The sequence below is a fragment of the Peromyscus leucopus genome, chromosome 4 (assembly GCF_004664715.2).
Source record: "Peromyscus leucopus breed LL Stock chromosome 4, UCI_PerLeu_2.1, whole genome shotgun sequence".
NCBI lineage: Eukaryota > Metazoa > Chordata > Mammalia > Rodentia > Cricetidae > Peromyscus > Peromyscus leucopus.
The window spans coordinates 8,855,234-8,871,210 of record NC_051066.1 but is presented as its reverse complement, the minus strand read 5'-3'; the positions used below and the strand labels follow the sequence as shown (position 1 = coordinate 8,871,210).

General features: G+C 55.9%; 1 long non-coding RNA gene across 1 annotated transcript; it reads left to right on the top strand.

Annotated features, from left to right (window-relative positions):
- The first annotated feature begins 1,298 nt into the window (after positions 1-1,298).
- LOC114702722 lies at positions 1,299-10,473 on the top strand. The gene is made up of 3 exons (XR_003736034.2): positions 1,299-1,338; positions 6,919-7,158; positions 9,614-10,473. It is a non-coding gene; the product is annotated as an uncharacterized LOC114702722 (long non-coding RNA).
- Positions 10,474-15,977: the final 5,504 nt, after the last annotated feature.

Sequence of the window (15,977 nt, the reverse complement as noted above, 5' to 3'; positions counted from 1 at the left end):
AAGTAATTGATCAGGGTGCTCCTGCCTCCCTCCATCTCGCTGGGTCTCCTAATTCCCTCCTCGCTTTTCCTCGGCTTTCTCTCGGCACACCATCTGTGGTGTCGGAGAAGAGGAAGCCAAAAAGGGAGGGGTGGGTTCTAGTCCCAGTTCTGCCAGTTAAGAGTCAAATGAACCTCAGTTTCCCCACCCGCCTGACGGAGGACCTAACAGTACCACTCACAGGGTGTTAGGCCCGGGGTGCTGGAGCCAAGGGTGACCACTCCAAGAGGCGAAGGTGGAACTGAGGCCCACTTTCTGGATGGGATCATTGTGACATTGAGAGCTTGTGGTGGTTAAGGGTTCCAGAGCTGGTAAACCGTGACCTGGGGGCCTAAATCCAGGCCTCTGTGCCTGGGATCCTAAACCCGGAGGCTACATTGCTCCTCTGCCTCCAGAAAGGTGCAGAAATAATGGGATCCTTGCCCCGTCCTGCCTGGCTCTACTTGTCTCTATCTTGTGGCCAAGCATGGGCATGGGGCAGAGTGTGCATGTATAAGGGAAATTTTTATAAACTGTAGAGTGCTAATGATTTTTATCCCTCAGCGCTGGCCTCTCCAAAATCTACTGTATGAACAGGGGCCTCCGGGAAGGCCTATAGGGCCTTCTAGAATGATCCATAAGAGGACTCCTGGGGGCACATCACTGACCCTTCCCAAGGCAGGTGAGGCACCAACCTAGGAGATCCAGCGTGCCTGCCTGGCCTGGCCCTGCAGACATGGGCTGGGAGCCCCTCTGAGCCCTCGGCCTGGTGGTAGCCTCTGGGTCCCTTTCTGTTCAGTTTGTAGGGTGATTGCTTTCGGGGTGCCACTGGCTTGTGTCACCCCTCCACTCTCAGTCTAGCACGCCCTTCTGTCCCCGGGCGCCACCGATAGGATCTGCTTCCCTTCCATGCCACAGCCTCCCCAGGTCAGGCCCTCTTCTCTCCCTCAGCGGCGCATCCGTGGGCGCCTTGGCCCTGTGCAGCCCCCGGACCTCCTCCTGGCCGGACTATACGGTCCTCAGCTGGGGACAGAGGCCGTTTTGTCCCCGCTTTGGGGCAGGGATGGAGGCTCCGTCCTCGGTGGCCGCCTGCTCGCGCTTTGCTGGAGGAGAGATGAGAGCAAGCTGCAGGGCTGCAGGCAGCAGCTCGCAGAACAAACAGAATTTTTTTTTGCAACTAGAGGGGGAAGCACAGAGCTAAAAATAAAACGAAAAGATCAGTATCTGTCAGTCTGACAGCTGATTGGCTGCTCGGAGATGCATATAATTACCAGCAACTGGCGCTGGGTAGGCAAAGCCCGGAGAAACTGCTGAGATGAGGTTAGGATTTAACCTTTAAATTCTGGAGCCACCGGAAAGCTAGGGGAGACGACGGGCGTCGGTGCTAATGAGGCGGGGGGGGGGGGGGCGGGGGCCGGGGGGCACCGAGTCGGGGTCAGGTCCCCGGGCTCGCCCGAAGGCCCGGGGAACCCTCAGCCCGCGCCTCCGCCATCAGACTGGGAGTGCCTCTGATTGGGTGGCTCGGGGGCGGTGGGCCTTCTCCCCGCCCAGCTGGGGGTGGTGTCTTCCGGGAAGTTGGGGGGTCGCACCTGGGAGGGAGGGGGAACTACCCGGGGCTCTGGGGGTCCCAGGCCTCTCCCCAACTGACCCCGTCCCCACCCACATTCCTCTCTCTCTCTGCCTGGTACTAGTAGGGTTTTGTTTTGTTTCCTCTGCCCCCTCCCCCCTCAGCTCCTCCTCACCCCCACCCACATCCCAGTCCCTGGTCCATAGCCCCCTCTTCCCGACCTGGCCAAGGCACTCTCAGGCTGGTCCCAGGTTTCCCTAGAGATAGACCAGAGGGGTGTTGCGGTCCTCCCTGGGACTCAGTTTCTCCATATGTAAAATGGGGGCGGCCATGGTAAAACCCGCTCGTTGCCTCACAGGTGCCAGAGAATTTTGCGTCCAGTGTCCCCCATCCAACCCACTCCAGGGGCCAGAGGGTTCTGGTCTCCCCGTGTATGAGCTGGAAGTAAGGACCTGCCTGCCCCCAGGGTGACCTTGGGGACCCAGTGAGCTCCTGCACTTCTTGGGGTGGTGGGAGGAGCCCCTGGCAGCTCCTGGTACCTTCTCTCTCCCCTGCCCTTCCTCTGAGCATCTCCACTGGAAGCCCCTCAGCCTCAACCATCCTCTGGGTTTCTGACTCAAAGTGGGCCTGAGCAGGGCAGGAACCACAACGCCAGCTGTTGGGCCCTTACCCCTCAAAAGGAAACTTCAGGTTCCCTGCTCTGTGGTCTAAGAGGCCAGGCAGAGGCAGGGGTCCCAGGCAGCCACGGGCCTGAGGCAAGCAGTGGCCTCAGTGGATAGGCGACCATCTATCCTCAGCAGCTTAGGCCACAGCTTCTCAGACAACACCTGGGAGATGCCACCCTTGGCCTGGGAATGTGCAAAGTGCCTGGGATGAGGGGGCAGTGAGCAGCTCACTGTGGCCTGGCTGTGACTGCCCCACAAGGATGCCAGCGGTGCCCACAGCAGCCCCTAGAAAGTTGCTACTGTGGGCGGGCATTCTACAGAGGAGGGAACTGAGGCATGGAGCTGAGCAAGGGCGGTGAGTTCTGAGACTGGGCAGCCAGGCCTTGGCTCCCTTGGTGATCTCGACAGGCCCTGGCTATGTGGTGAAGAGGAAAGGCAGAGGGATAGAGAAGGTTCTGGAACAGCTGTCCTGAGACCTTCCAGGCCTAGCGAGAGCGGGAGGTCTCCATGTAAACAGTCTCTCGGTGATTTCCAGTGTCATAAGTTGCGACACAGTCTTGTAACTGTGCCCCCCTCCACCCCACAGCTTTTCATTCCTTGTCCTAGTGAGGACCTCAACAGCGGTGACAGTGGCAGCTGGGCACCCAGTGCCGGCCTCAGCGTGGGCTTGGAAAGGCCCCAGAGACCCCCTCATCCTGTGCTACTCACCACAGCTCCCTGTCAGCTCCAGCTCCAACCCCGGCCCTGCCGGCCAGCAAAGTTTCCTTCAGATAACCAGACTAAGCAAGGGTCCAGGAGCTAGCCCAACTTGCCAGGAAGCAGCCTGGACTCGTCCATCTGGAGAATCCAGCCTCTGACCCCTGTGCGACGAAGCTGCTTGGGACCAGCCCTCCCATGTCCGTTTGACGGGTGCCCACCATACTTCCTCCCGTTCCCCAGCCTTCTCCCCTGAGCCCACCCAGTGGTCTCCTTACTTCCCTGGGAACTGGATGGCAGTTGGCCAATGCATGTGTGTGTGGTACATGTGTGCATGTGTGTGTGGGTGTTTGCACATGTGTTCCAGGGTGCATGTGCTACACGTTCACACAGAGACTAGAGAGGTCTAGCTTGCTTTTCAGACAAGGGCTCTCACTGAACCCACAACTCTCTGATGGGCTCGGGGGACCTGCTTGGCTGTCTTCTCCTGAGCACTAGAGCTTCTGACAAATGCTGCCTGCGACTCCTGGCTGTTATGTGGGTGCCGGGGAGCCAGACTCGGTCCTCCGCGGCTCAAGAGCAAACCCTCTGCCCACTGAGCCAGCTCCCAGCCCTGCCTTTTGTGCGACCCGGTTTAATTCCCGTCTTCGTCGCCGTGATTCCCAGAAACACGTTGGCGGTGTGTGTGGCCTTGCTGTGTGATTACCGGCCACGGTCACTCACACATACAAGATGTTGCTGTGGCTTGTCTCTGGAGGGTCTCCAGTTCCGGGGTGGGTGAGAGCTGGAGGCCATGGAGCGGCCTCGGAGCCTCCCCTCCCCTCTGGGGGTCCTGGCTTCCTGCTCTCCGGCGTGGAGACAGGCTGAAGAGCGGTCAGTGGTCCTCACTCCTGGAGAGTGGCTTCCTGGCTGCCGGGTTTGTACGGACTGTGCCGAGAGCACACAGTACCTGGGGACGGGCAAGGGTCTGACTCAGGCGTTAGGTGTGTCATGAAGAACCCAGGGCACATGCGCAAACCAGGACAGCTGAGCCATCACTGGCTGAGCAGCCGTATGATGTAGGCCTCGTACATGTCATCCATCGCTGACCAAGACCCTCAACGTAGGGCGGAGCTGGCCAGCCACGGCCCTGCTGCTCTGCAGGTTGCCTGCCCTTCATGGCAAGTGTATGAGCAGCGGGTAGGGCTGTCGGAGGTGGGCTGTTTGGATCTGGCTGCCGGGATTCTGGGCAGGGACAGGACGGGGACTTTGGCTGTCATCCCTGTCCTGTCTCTCTGGCCCGGTGCTGTGCTGGCCACTGTTGTCTTGCTTGGGGAGAAAGACATCCGTCTCGAAAGTAGTCGCGTTTACCTCCTACCATGGTCCTTATCCTTATGCTTTTCAAGAAGAGGTGGCGTGGTGCTGGTGTGGTGGCAGGGTGGTAGTGGTGATGATGTAGTAGTGGTGTGATGATGGTGGTGTGATGATGGTGGTATGGTAGTGGTGGTGGTGGTGTGGTGGTGGTGGTGGTGGTGTGTGTTTTGAGACAGGGTTTCACCATGTAGCCCAGGCTGGACCTGAACCCATCACCGCCACCTGTTGTCATCCCCAGTATTAGATAACAGGCATGTGCCACTAAGCCTGACTCAAAAAAGTCTTTTTCAAAGACCTTTCTGAACCACACCCAGTGCCTGAATGCTTGCTTAATGCCGGGAGGTGCTCCTGGCCCAGAAAAGGTCAGACAGGGTGGCCCACATTGTGAGCTTGTGTCGGGCTTCTCAGTTATTTCTCTGCTGTCGTGATAAAATGCCCGGACAGAAGCCCCTTAAGGAAGGTGGTTTTCTTTGCCCGACACGCAGCATCTAAGAACGTCAAGACAGCAGCAGCCCGCCACATCCGAGCCAGTCAGGAAGCAGAGAGCCATGAATGCATTGTGTGACTCAGTTCCTTTTCTCCATTTCAGTCCAAGATCCCAACCAAGGAATGGGGCTACCCAGAGTGGGTGGGTCTTCCCACTCCACCCCCGGAAGTAAGCCTGTCCCCTAGATTCTGTCAGGTTGACAGTTTGGCCTCAGTGTCCTGGGGAGTGTGGGGATGGAGGCGCCTGTCCCAGGCTGGGGGGACTAGCTCTGTCACACTACAGGTCCCTGGTGTGAGGTACTGGGGCTGCTGGGCCTTAAGTCCTGTCCTGGTTCAGAGTAGAGCCGTGAGCTTGGCAGGGAAGGCAGCCCTGGAGTGCGGGTCCCAGCAGCTGGCACTAGGCAAGGTTTGGGGTACAAAGTAGGCATGCCTCTGCCCTAGAAGAGGTACTTCCTAGGAGCAGAGACTCGCCAAGGGGACCTGTGAAGGTGGTGGGGTCGAGAGGGACAGAATATGGCACACAGTGAGATGTCACAAAGGTCTGCTCCTGGACCTGCTTGTCAGCACTCCCCTAGCTGGAGAGATGGATGGCTCAGTGCCTGAGAGACTTCCTTACTCTCAGGATTCTGATTCAGCTCCCAGCACCCACAGCAGGCCGTTCAACCACCTGTAACAGAGAGGATCTGACACTCCATCTTCCACAGACACCTGCATGCACATAGGGCACACACACACACTCATGTGACCTCACACATGTGCACAAAAAATAAAAATAAGTGTGGACAGGGTATGGTGGCACAGTCCTATAATCCCAGCACTCAGGAGGCAGAGGCAGGCAGACCTCTGAGTTCAAGGCCAGCCTGGACTATACAGCAAGTTCCAGGATAGCCTGGGCTACATAGTGAGACCTTGTCTTAAAAACAAAAGTCCCATCTGGCACACCAACATTCCTTAGGTCCTTTGTTACAGCAGATGGACTATCTGTCATTTGTTCCCAAAGTGGATGTGTATGTGTGTGTGTGTGTGTTGTTAGTGCATGTGTATACATGTGTGTGTGCACCTGTGTATACATACATAAGGAGGTTAAAGGTCAACACTGGGTGTCTTTCTCAACTAGTCTTGACCTCCAGTGTGTGTGTGTGTGTGGTGTGTGTGTGTGTGTGTGTGTGTGTGTGTGTGTGTGTGTTGTGTTTAGCCCTGACTGGCCTGGAACTCACAAAGATCCACCTGCTTCTGCCTCCAGACAACTGGGATTCGAGGCATGTGCCACCATGCCCAGCCTCTACCCTACTTTTTGAGACAGGGCCTCTCACTGAACCTGGAGCCACCAACTGGCCAGACTGGCTGGCCAGGCAACTCTAGGTATCCTCCTGCCTCAGCCTTCCCAGAGCTGAGATCATAGATGTATACACTGCCATGCTTGGATTTTGTTTGTTTGCTTGTTTGTTTATTTTGTTTTTCGAGACAGGGTTTCTCTGTGTAGCTTTGGTGCCTGTCCTGGAACTCACTCTGTAGACCAGGCTGGCCTTGAACACACAGAGATCCTCCTGCCTCTGCCTCCTGAGTGCTGGGATTAAAGGCGTGTGCCACTACTGCCCAGCTCGGATTTTTTTTTTTTTTTTTTTTTTTTTTAATGTGGGTCCAAGGGATTCCACTCGGTTCTTCTTCATGCTTATGTGGCAAGCACTTGACTGAAGCTCTCACCAGCCAGTAATCTTTTAAAATTACATTTACTTATTGATTTACATGTGTAGTATGTGTATGAGCAGGCCCATGTCACAGCAAGCATGTGGAGATCATGGAACAACTTGCTGGAGTTAGTTTCTCTCCTTCCACCATGTGGGTTCCAGGGATTGAACTCAGGTCCTCAGGGTTGGCAGCAAGGTCCTTTACCCACTGAGCCACCTTGCCTGCCCCTGAGAATCATTTAAAAAAAAAGTGTGCATTGATGTTTTGCCATGGGTGCTGGGTTGGGTCCCCTGGAACTAGAGTTATAGACAGTTATGAGCTGCCATGTGGGTGATGGGAATTGAACCCGGGTCCTCTGGAAAAGCAGCCAGTACTCTTAACCACTGAGCCATCTCTCCAGCCCTGAGAATCATTTTTAAGAAGCTATTGTGCCCTTCTTCATAGTGGCTTCCGGAGTGCTCAGAGGTGACTTCCTGTTTGGGATGGAGAGGACACATCCTCAGGATCATGGGCTCTGGGGACCTCTGTCACAGGTGGAGGAGATACTTTGGTTTGAAAACTGGGGGAGAGGACAGTTGCCAGTCAGTGGCAGATACTCCATGTCCAACCTACCTCTGAGTCCACTATGACCTCTGAACTTTTCTGGCAGGTGCATCCAAGGCTTGGAACGCCCTGTGTGGTGAGGTGAGGCTGGGGAGGGAGGGTTGGTCTTCTCTCTAACCAGTGTGATGCTCTGGGGCTGTCTGATCCCCGTCTTGTGCCATGTGTGCCTAAGCTGGGCCTGCTAGCCTCCCCGGTCAAGCTGCAGATGGGTCCCTCACACCCTCCCCAAAGATTGCCAGGGTAGAGAAGACAGGAAGGGGCTGCCTGCAGATCTCTCCATTCCTGTACCTCCCAGTGAGCTGTGGCCATCCTGCCTCCTCCAACTTCTCGGCTACCCCCATGGTTGGTGGGGTGAGGTAGGGGTGGGGAAACCCTGACTCCCACCCCGCCCTGCACCCTGCATCTGGTGTGCTGGGCAAGTGCTTTGCCTCCGAACCAGCTCCTCTGAGAAGCTGGAGAGGCTGGTGGGAGCTGCCTGGGGAGTTCAGAGGCAGTGGCCTCCCTCACACACGTGAGTGCGCCTTCTTGGCTGGTCCCTCTCTTCATTGCTGAGAGTCTATCCAGCTGTGGTTGCCCCCAGCAGCCCCAAACAAGCCGGCTGGGTGAGTAGGGTCGCCCTCCTTTGGGGTGAGTCAAGAGCTGAGTTGGGGTGTTTGCCACCCTCGGCTTAGCTCCCCCCAGGGAAGGCACAGTTGTTACCAACTGTAAACAACACCCCCAGACACAGCCAGCCCTCAGGGAAGGTGCAGCCACCCCAGGGACTGTGAGAGAGGAGAGGGCTAACACGGGCTCTTACCAGAAAGCCACCGAAGACCCCAGTCGCCCTAGAGTAGGTACCTCTAGAATAAGCCACTGGCTGGCTGGAGGCACAGTTCCTTGACAGTCCCTGGGGCTTGCCCTGCCTCCCATCTAGGAAGTCTTCCCTCAGCAGGGTGCAGAGAGACCCTGCAGGGTCCTTCTGAATGCTACTTGATGCTGTGTGACCCTGAAAGATGACTCTCCCTCTCTGAGTCCCATTATCTCTTTCCTGGGTTCCAGGTGCCCTGTAAAAGGGCTGACATCCCCAACTCTTTCTTCCCTTCCTCCTGCTCCTCTTCTTCCTCTTCCTGCTCCTCTTCCTCCTGCTTCTGTTCCTCCTCCTCCCCTTCCTCTTCCTCTTCCTGCTCCTCTTCCTCCTCCTCTCTCCTTCTCTCCCCACCCCCACCCCCTTCTCTGCAGCCCAGCCTCTGGCTCACAGTGTAGCTGAGACTGACCTTGAGCTCCTGATCCTCCTGCCTCCACCTCCTGGGTGCTGAGTCCCCACGCGCAGGCAGGGCAGCAGGTCTTTGCCGCTGTCCGGACTGTCACAGCCCCTCTAATTTGGGTTTCTGCCCTCCCACCCAGTCTTACCATGATCCTTCCATGGCTTTCCATGATGAAGGAAGGAGGCAGAGAAAAAGCAGAGGCATGGGGTGGCCTCTCAGGAAATTCAGCGGGGTGCCCCTGTGTGAAGCTAAGCCAGGACCAGAGAACCTAGGAGGGGAGGGGGAGTTGGATGCCTCAGGATGAGGGGCATCTCGAGCCAGCCTTTCCAGGGCTCATCCCAGCTCTCCCCGACCTTGTTATGTGCCCCAGATCAGCTGGGGATCTTGCCCAGATTCTACAGCAACTGGCCTGCGTAGGGCCGTAGGGTTGGTGGGAAACTCCGGAGGGGAAAAGGCTAGGCTGTTTGTACTGCTGAGCAGTGGGGGTTCAAGTCTCCTTCCCTCTCCCCTGCTGCTGCCCCAAGCCCACGGGGGACTGTGGCCAACCTTTGGGGTCTGCAAGGGAAGGCCCTGGGGTTAGAGAACCCAGGGTGCCATGTTAGGAAGGACAGAGCAACTCCAGGGAAGAATCATGCCTGTAACAGGAAAGAAAGATCTCAGCCTTCTAGTGTGCAGACAGAGCTCCGTTCCCACCCCCACAAGGCCCCAGGGACCTGAAAGAATGTGGTTTGCTGAGTGCTGCCTTGCCTCCCTGAAGGGGGTGGATTCAGCCTGAAAAAGTTGCATGTGAAATGAATTTTTCTATATCCAATGCCATTTTCCAGTGGGTCGTGTTTTAAGACCATGGTTGTATTCCCTCAGAAAAATGTCCCTGTGCGTTTTAGAAGCAGCTAGCTCACACAGGGATGAAGATCCCCGTCAAGGGACATGGTGGGGTACAGGACAAACCCTTCTCTGTAAGGGTGCACAGAGTCAAGACGAGACCTCAGTTTGGTCCTGTGTCCCAAAGGATTCTGAGGGCAGGATCCCAGGGCTTCTGAGAAATGCGGGATTAGGAGAACAGCTCCCCCAGCCAGAAGGGCCTGCTCGAACAAGCAGAATCCTGGAACTCTTGACCAGGAAGCATGCCATGGTCTGCCTGCTTCCACTAAGAGTAGTTTCCAAAGCATGTCCTCGGGGTCAGGATGCCTGGGAACGAATTTTGGGAGGCCTGTGGATGACAGCTCTGTTCTGTATTAGTCACCAGCCGATGCATAACACATGACCCCACACTTAAGCACTTTTTATCTCAGTTTCAGTCGATCAGGAATTCAGCTGCAGCCTCACTGCCTGTCCCCAACCTGAGGTCACTGTGGCTGCAGCTGTTGGAAGGGTACGTGCTTCCTACAGACTTGTCTCGTGAACCACAGGGCTGCTTGAGTTTCCTTCCAAGATGGCAGCTGGCTTCCACCAGATTGGGCAATGTGAAAGAGCCTTTATGACCACGCCTTGGACAGCATGTTAGCCACCAGCCCTGTTCACTGTGGAAGGAGGCAATACAGCCTGTGAATGCCTGAAGGCAGGAATCATTTGGAGACCATCTTGGAGGTTGGTGACCATGGCAACCATCACGTCAACACAAAGAGAGGTATCTTTCCTGGAGCACATTGTTGGTTTCCTACCATTTAGTGGACATGACGGCTTGGGTATTAACCAGGGATGTGAATGAAGGAAATGGAAGAAGTGGGAACTTATCAGCCACACTGAGCTCCGGGGACGACAGAGGTGACAGGTGCAGAGCCCCATCTCTCAAGCCATATTCGGCCAGGTCATGAGTGCCATGACACCAGGCAACCCTCACCCCGGGCAGCCTGTTCCACCCACATTCCCAGGTTAGACCATTCATTTGTAAGCTGTGCATGAGGTGAGATTGTGTGTGTGTTTGTGTGTGTGTATGTGTGTGACTGTGTCTGTGTGTGTGTGTTCACAGCTATAGTCACAATAGGATCGTGGGAGAGGACTGGAGCAGAAGGAACTTAGGATGGACCCAAGCCAGTGATAAACAAATAATACAGATGAGATAAAGTATTCATTGATTGTGCTGGGCAGTGGTGGCGCACGCCTTTAATCTTAGCACTAGGGAGGCAGATCTTTGAATTCAAGGCCAGCCTGGTCTACACAGGGAGTTCTAGGACAGCCAGGGCTCCACTGAGAAACCCTGTCTCAAACAAAACAAAACAAGATGTGGGGAGATTGAACGTAGAAACAGGATGAGGAGTTGGGGCACCTACTGTCAAATCTGAGTCTGCTTGCTACAACAAATGGCCACGCAGGCAGGGGCAGGTCAGGGCCCTGGCTGGGAGGCCAAGTGGTCAATGCTCGTGTCTCTGGGTGTCCCCCACAGCAGTGTCTAAGCCTCACTGATCATTAGCTGTGTATCTCAGGCTAGTGACTTCATGGTCCTCAGTTTCCCATTTATAAAATGGGTGATGCTGAGGTCACCCCTCCCCACACTGTGATTCATATTCAGAGTCAGGGTCTGGACCCAGCCTGAGGACTCCAGATTGCTTCGCCAGGACAACCAGACACTGATTCCATGACACTCCAAGTTCAAGGAGTCCATATAGAAGTCCTGTTGACTTCAGGCCATGGGCCTTCTAAAGGAGCCCATGAATTCAGCCCCGCCTTGTGCTGGGGAGGTGTTTGGGCACAGGCCTGCCAGCTCCTGCCTGCCAGTCTGGGTGCAGTGTGATTCTGCACTGGGGAAACATCCTGGGCGTGTCCCCCCAGAAGACTCCACACACAGACTTCACACTGGCCCAGGTTTGTTATCCCAACACACAGACTGCTAGCTACAGACACTGGGTCCTGTAGCCTGGACTGGGCTGGAAGGGTATTCAGAAGCAGGAGAAGGACCTGGAGGGAAGGGCGGACCAAAGGCACTTGCTTTGTGTCAGGCCTATTTGGGAGCTGTGTGACTCTGGGCAAGTGCCTCAGCCTCACGGGGCCTTAGTTTCCACACACACAGAACCACAGATTGAATTTGCCTTTTCGTTCTCCATCTGTCCTGGGAAGTTTGGGGTAGCCGGGGGAACCCAGCGACCTCATGGGTGTGCATAAAGTGGGCCAAAGACCTCTCCCCCCATCCCATCAGAACAGCTATCTGTGGTATACTGACATATTGAGTTCTACTACTTCATCAAAAAGAAGGATGGGAAGGCTGGGAGTGAGTGGGGCTCAGCTGGCAGAATGCCAAGCATGGACAAAGGCCTGAGTTCGATTCTCCAGTCCTACATAAACCAAATGTGGTGGCACACATCTGTCATCCCAGTTCTGGGGGGCAGAAGTGGAGGCAGGAAGATCCAGTTATTTAGTGAGTTGAATTGGGGTGATGGGGGGGCTCTCTTTAGTAAACACATTGCAATCTAGAGCTTTCCACCAGTCTTTCCTCTCTAGCTCTTTGCTTCATGCCTTAGGAAGTGAAGAGGGGCCGCACGCACACACACACACAACTGCATGAGTTAGATGTCCTTTCCAAGGGGCTCCTGGTTTTCTGGGCCTTGTATCTGCTTCTCTAACAAGACCTGAGGTCCAGGACAGGTGAGAAACCAGGGACTAATTGGGACTGGGTCGGGGCAGGGATAGGTGGGGGAGGTGGGGGTGGGAGGGTGGTCCACTTCCTCTGGCTACCAACACTGAGGCTGGCTGGCAGCCAGTCTGGAGCTGGGTGAGCTGGTGAACTGCACTGGTTACAGGAGAGTCTATGTCAGGATGCCATGTGGAGTGTGTCCTGTTGGTGGCACTTGGGTGTGTTCAGGTGTGCTGGACTTCAGTGCATTGATTTGTAAATGAATCCCCTTCCGCTAGGGTTCTGTGTGTGTTTATGCATACTTGTGGAAGCCAGAGGCCAGCCTGGTCCTCAGGCCCGGGCTACCTCCTTTGAGATGGGATCTCTCCCTGGATCTGAAGATCACTAATTAGGCTAGACATCTGGCCAGGGATCCTCCTGCCCCACCCCCACTCCGGTACTAGGATCACAGTCATGCCTTCCAGGCCTGGGTCTCTGATGTGAGTGTTAGAGGCCGGATCTAATTCAGGTCCTCTCAGTGTGGCAAAGGCTTTTCGGGCTAAGCCTCTCCTCGGCCTTGAGTTATTCTTTACTGGAAAAACTTGACCATGTTGTACCCTGATCAATCCTCTGCCTTCACTTCAGAAGATGCAGGGTGGGGGTCGTGTGTGTGTGTGTGTGTGTGTGTGTGTGTGTGTGTGTGTGTGTGTGTGTGTGGTATGCTCTCCACCTGCGGGATCCCCACAGAAACTGTCAATATTAGTCTGCTCTAAGCTCCCTAAACTGATCCTTCCAGAGACCAGGGAGCCCTCAGCATCTTGCAGGAGCCACTTCCACTGGATTCAGGCTGAACACTCTAATTGGGGAAGTGCGGTAGGTCCCCGAAGTACCTCCACCCCACACCCCAGGGCCTTGGCCTGGTCCGGGGCGAGCTCTGGCAACTTTGGAGTGAGTTTCTGATGGACAGATTGACGACTTGTTGATCCAGGTCAGTCACCTGACCGGGTCACCAGAGCCTGGGAAGGACTCTGGCAGCCAAGACTTCCCTCCCCGGGGTGGTGGGCTCCGGCGGCTGGGAGCGAAGGGGTTAAGCGTTTCTGGCGGCTGCCTGCTGTCTGCGGTAGTTTCCCCTTCCCAGGCTGCTGCTGCAAGGGTTGGTCGGCAAGGAATGTTTGTTATGCCGGGCCCGAAGGGAGGGAGGACGGGGGGCGGGGGGGGGTAGACTGGGGGCCTGCAGGCCCTAAGGCCAGGCTCCCCCAGGTTGAGCAATCGCCCCTGGGGTCCAGTAACTTCGACCCCCCTCACCCATCCCCCCACCAGCCCTCCTCATCGCCTCCACCTCTGACTTTTTAGAGAGGTGGAGAGCCTGAAGCTCCAGAGCTTGGGCTCCTGGGGAGGCAGAGAAGCAGGCCGGCCACCCAAGCCGAGTAGACACATCCCAGCCTAGATCTTGGGGGCCACAGCCGTGGGCGGGGCCTTGTTGGTTCCCTTGGCTCCAGGCTGCAGCCCACACAGGACTGCAGAGGTCACTGGCACCTGCCAGGATGCTCAGAGCCCGGACCAGATCATCTCACCCCAGCCCCAGGGTCTCTGGAGCAGGCGGCCCCCCCTGGGGAGCACCTCGGCGCGGCTCTGCAGGTGCGGACGCTGGCCACCCTGCGCCTGGCCTCCGGAGAGGGAGGCCAGTTGGGCTCCCGTGGGACGCTTCCTTTTCTCCTTCCCTCCCTTCCGCCTTCCTGGGGACCAAACATTCACACATTCACCCGCAGGCCAGTGAGTTCCAGGTCCATTCTTTCTCCTAGCGAATGACATTTCTGGTGGGAGAGTCGCCTCCTACACACGGGGGTGGGGGGTGGGGGGTGTGACCGCCCCCTCCGCCACCCCGAAGCTCAGTGGCTTCGGCCCCTCCAGCCCACTCGAGTTTCCTCATCTGCACAGTGGACTTCGGAGGGTTGGGGACTGGCATTGCCAGGCCACTTGCCTCTTCTGGGGATCTGTCTGCTCAGGTGCCCCATCCTTGCTGAAATGCTGCTGTCCTGTCGTGTCTTTTGGATCACATGCCCTCTAGTGTGGAGCTGGAAGGTCCCATGAAAGTCATAGCACCCCACAGGTCAGGAGGTGGGGAAGGGCAGCTTGACTGTGCAGACGAATAAGAACACATACATAGCACGCAGGCCCCTCTAACTGCCCCTTTGCCCCCCCAGTTTTTGCTTATTTCTTGAGGCAGAGTCTCACTATATAGTCCAGGCTGGCCTAGAACTCACAGAGATCCTCCTGCCTCTGCCTCATTAGTGCTGGGATTGAAGGTGTGCGCCACCAGACTCCAGCTGAGTGCTAGTGTTTTACAGGCCTTGTCTACTTTAATCAAACATCCCACTGTAGAGGAGACGTATTATACTACTTGCTTAGAAAACAGAAAGATTAGCTGGGCAGTGGTGTCACAGGCTTTTGTTTGTTTGTTTGTTTTCCAGACAGGGTTTCTCTGTGTACAGCCCTGGCTGGCCTCGAACACACAGAGAGGTGCAGGCCTTTAATCCCAGCACTTGGGAGGCAGAGGCAGGCAGATCTCTGATTTCTAGGCCAGCCTGACTACAGAGCGAGTTCTAGGACAGCCAGGGCTACACAGAGAAACCCTCTCTCAGAAAACAAAGAAAAAACAACAATAAAACAAACAAAAAACAAAAAGAAAGAAGGAAAAAAGAAAACAAAGGTTGATGACTCTCCTAAGGTCACACAGCTTGAGAAGAGGAAAGCATTCAGAGACCCTGGGTAGGCTTGGGCTTGTGGCCCAGCACCCCAGACACAAAGATGGGGGACCACTCCCAGCCCTCAATGATGGGGTTCAGAGGAAGAGCCTCTGCATATAGCGGGACGCACAGGATTCGCCTCACTGCCCCTGATTTCCCTGTGGCTGGAAAGGCCCAGATGGACACAAGGACAGACCACTGACTGGCATTTCCTCCCCGCGCCCCTCCCGGGACCGTGGGCTGCGTGCATCCCACCTTCTCTGAAGCAGGTTTCCTTTAAGAAACCCAAAGATTGATTTCCTGGCAGGCTGTGTGCGAGGAGCCGTCCAAATGGTTTGCATGTCTGCATTTTTTACTGCTCCGTTTAATATGTATGCAAATGCCGGCCCTGCACCGCCCGGCTGCAGTCACACGCGGAGCCCATTAAAGCGGCCTTCCCGGGTGCGCGCCTCATTCGAGGCGACGGGCTCGGCGACCCTGATAGATGGGGTGCTCGACGGAGACAAATGACGCCTTTGTCATTTCTTTCTCTCCTTTGGGGGGGGGGAGGTGGAGCCAGGGAGCCCACAGAGGAGATTTAAATATATGCAAAATTGTTTGCTGGGTTTGGGGCCCAGTGGAGACCAGAACCACACTGGGAGGTAGAACTCCAGTTCCCCAAGGGGAAGCCAGGCTGGAGGCTGCAGGATAATGCGAGCCTAGGTGAACAGATGCCTCCCAGTAAGGAAGATGCACCCCCCCACTCCCCTCTACCCCCCCCCCAGCTTCCAGGGCTCTGACTGTAGGGGGATAGCACCAGCTAGTTCATGCTAACCTGTGAGGTGGGCCTGGATGCTAACCTGTGAGGTGGGCCTGGATCCCACCCATTGTGCAGATGAGGAGACTGAGGCCCAGAGGGAGCCCTTCACTGGGAATAGGGGTAGGGGAGCAAGTGGATGAGGAGTTGTGACTCTCTGTGTCATGTCTTTGACCACCCCCTGCCCAGGTATGCATGGGTGTGTGAGCATGCACAGGGTGCATGTGTGTGGTGTACATGTGACGATGTGTGTGCTTATGTGCCATTGTGTTGGGAGTTGCTGTGTGCCTTTGTGCAGGTGGATATAGGGGGTTGTGATTCCTTGTGTCAGGGTGGTGTGTGCATATGCAGTGTGTGTGTGTGTGTGTTATATGTGTGTGTGTGTGTGTTATATGTGTGTGCTTTCACGGTGGTTCTGTATTTTCTTATTCTCTGTCTCTTGACTGTGGCTATCCTGACAGGTTGTGGGGGTGTTCTGTGTGCTTCTGTGCATGAGGAGAGCTTGGTTTGATCATGGCCATGCTACCCTGGGCTCAGAACGTTATGTACTTGGGTGTTATATACAC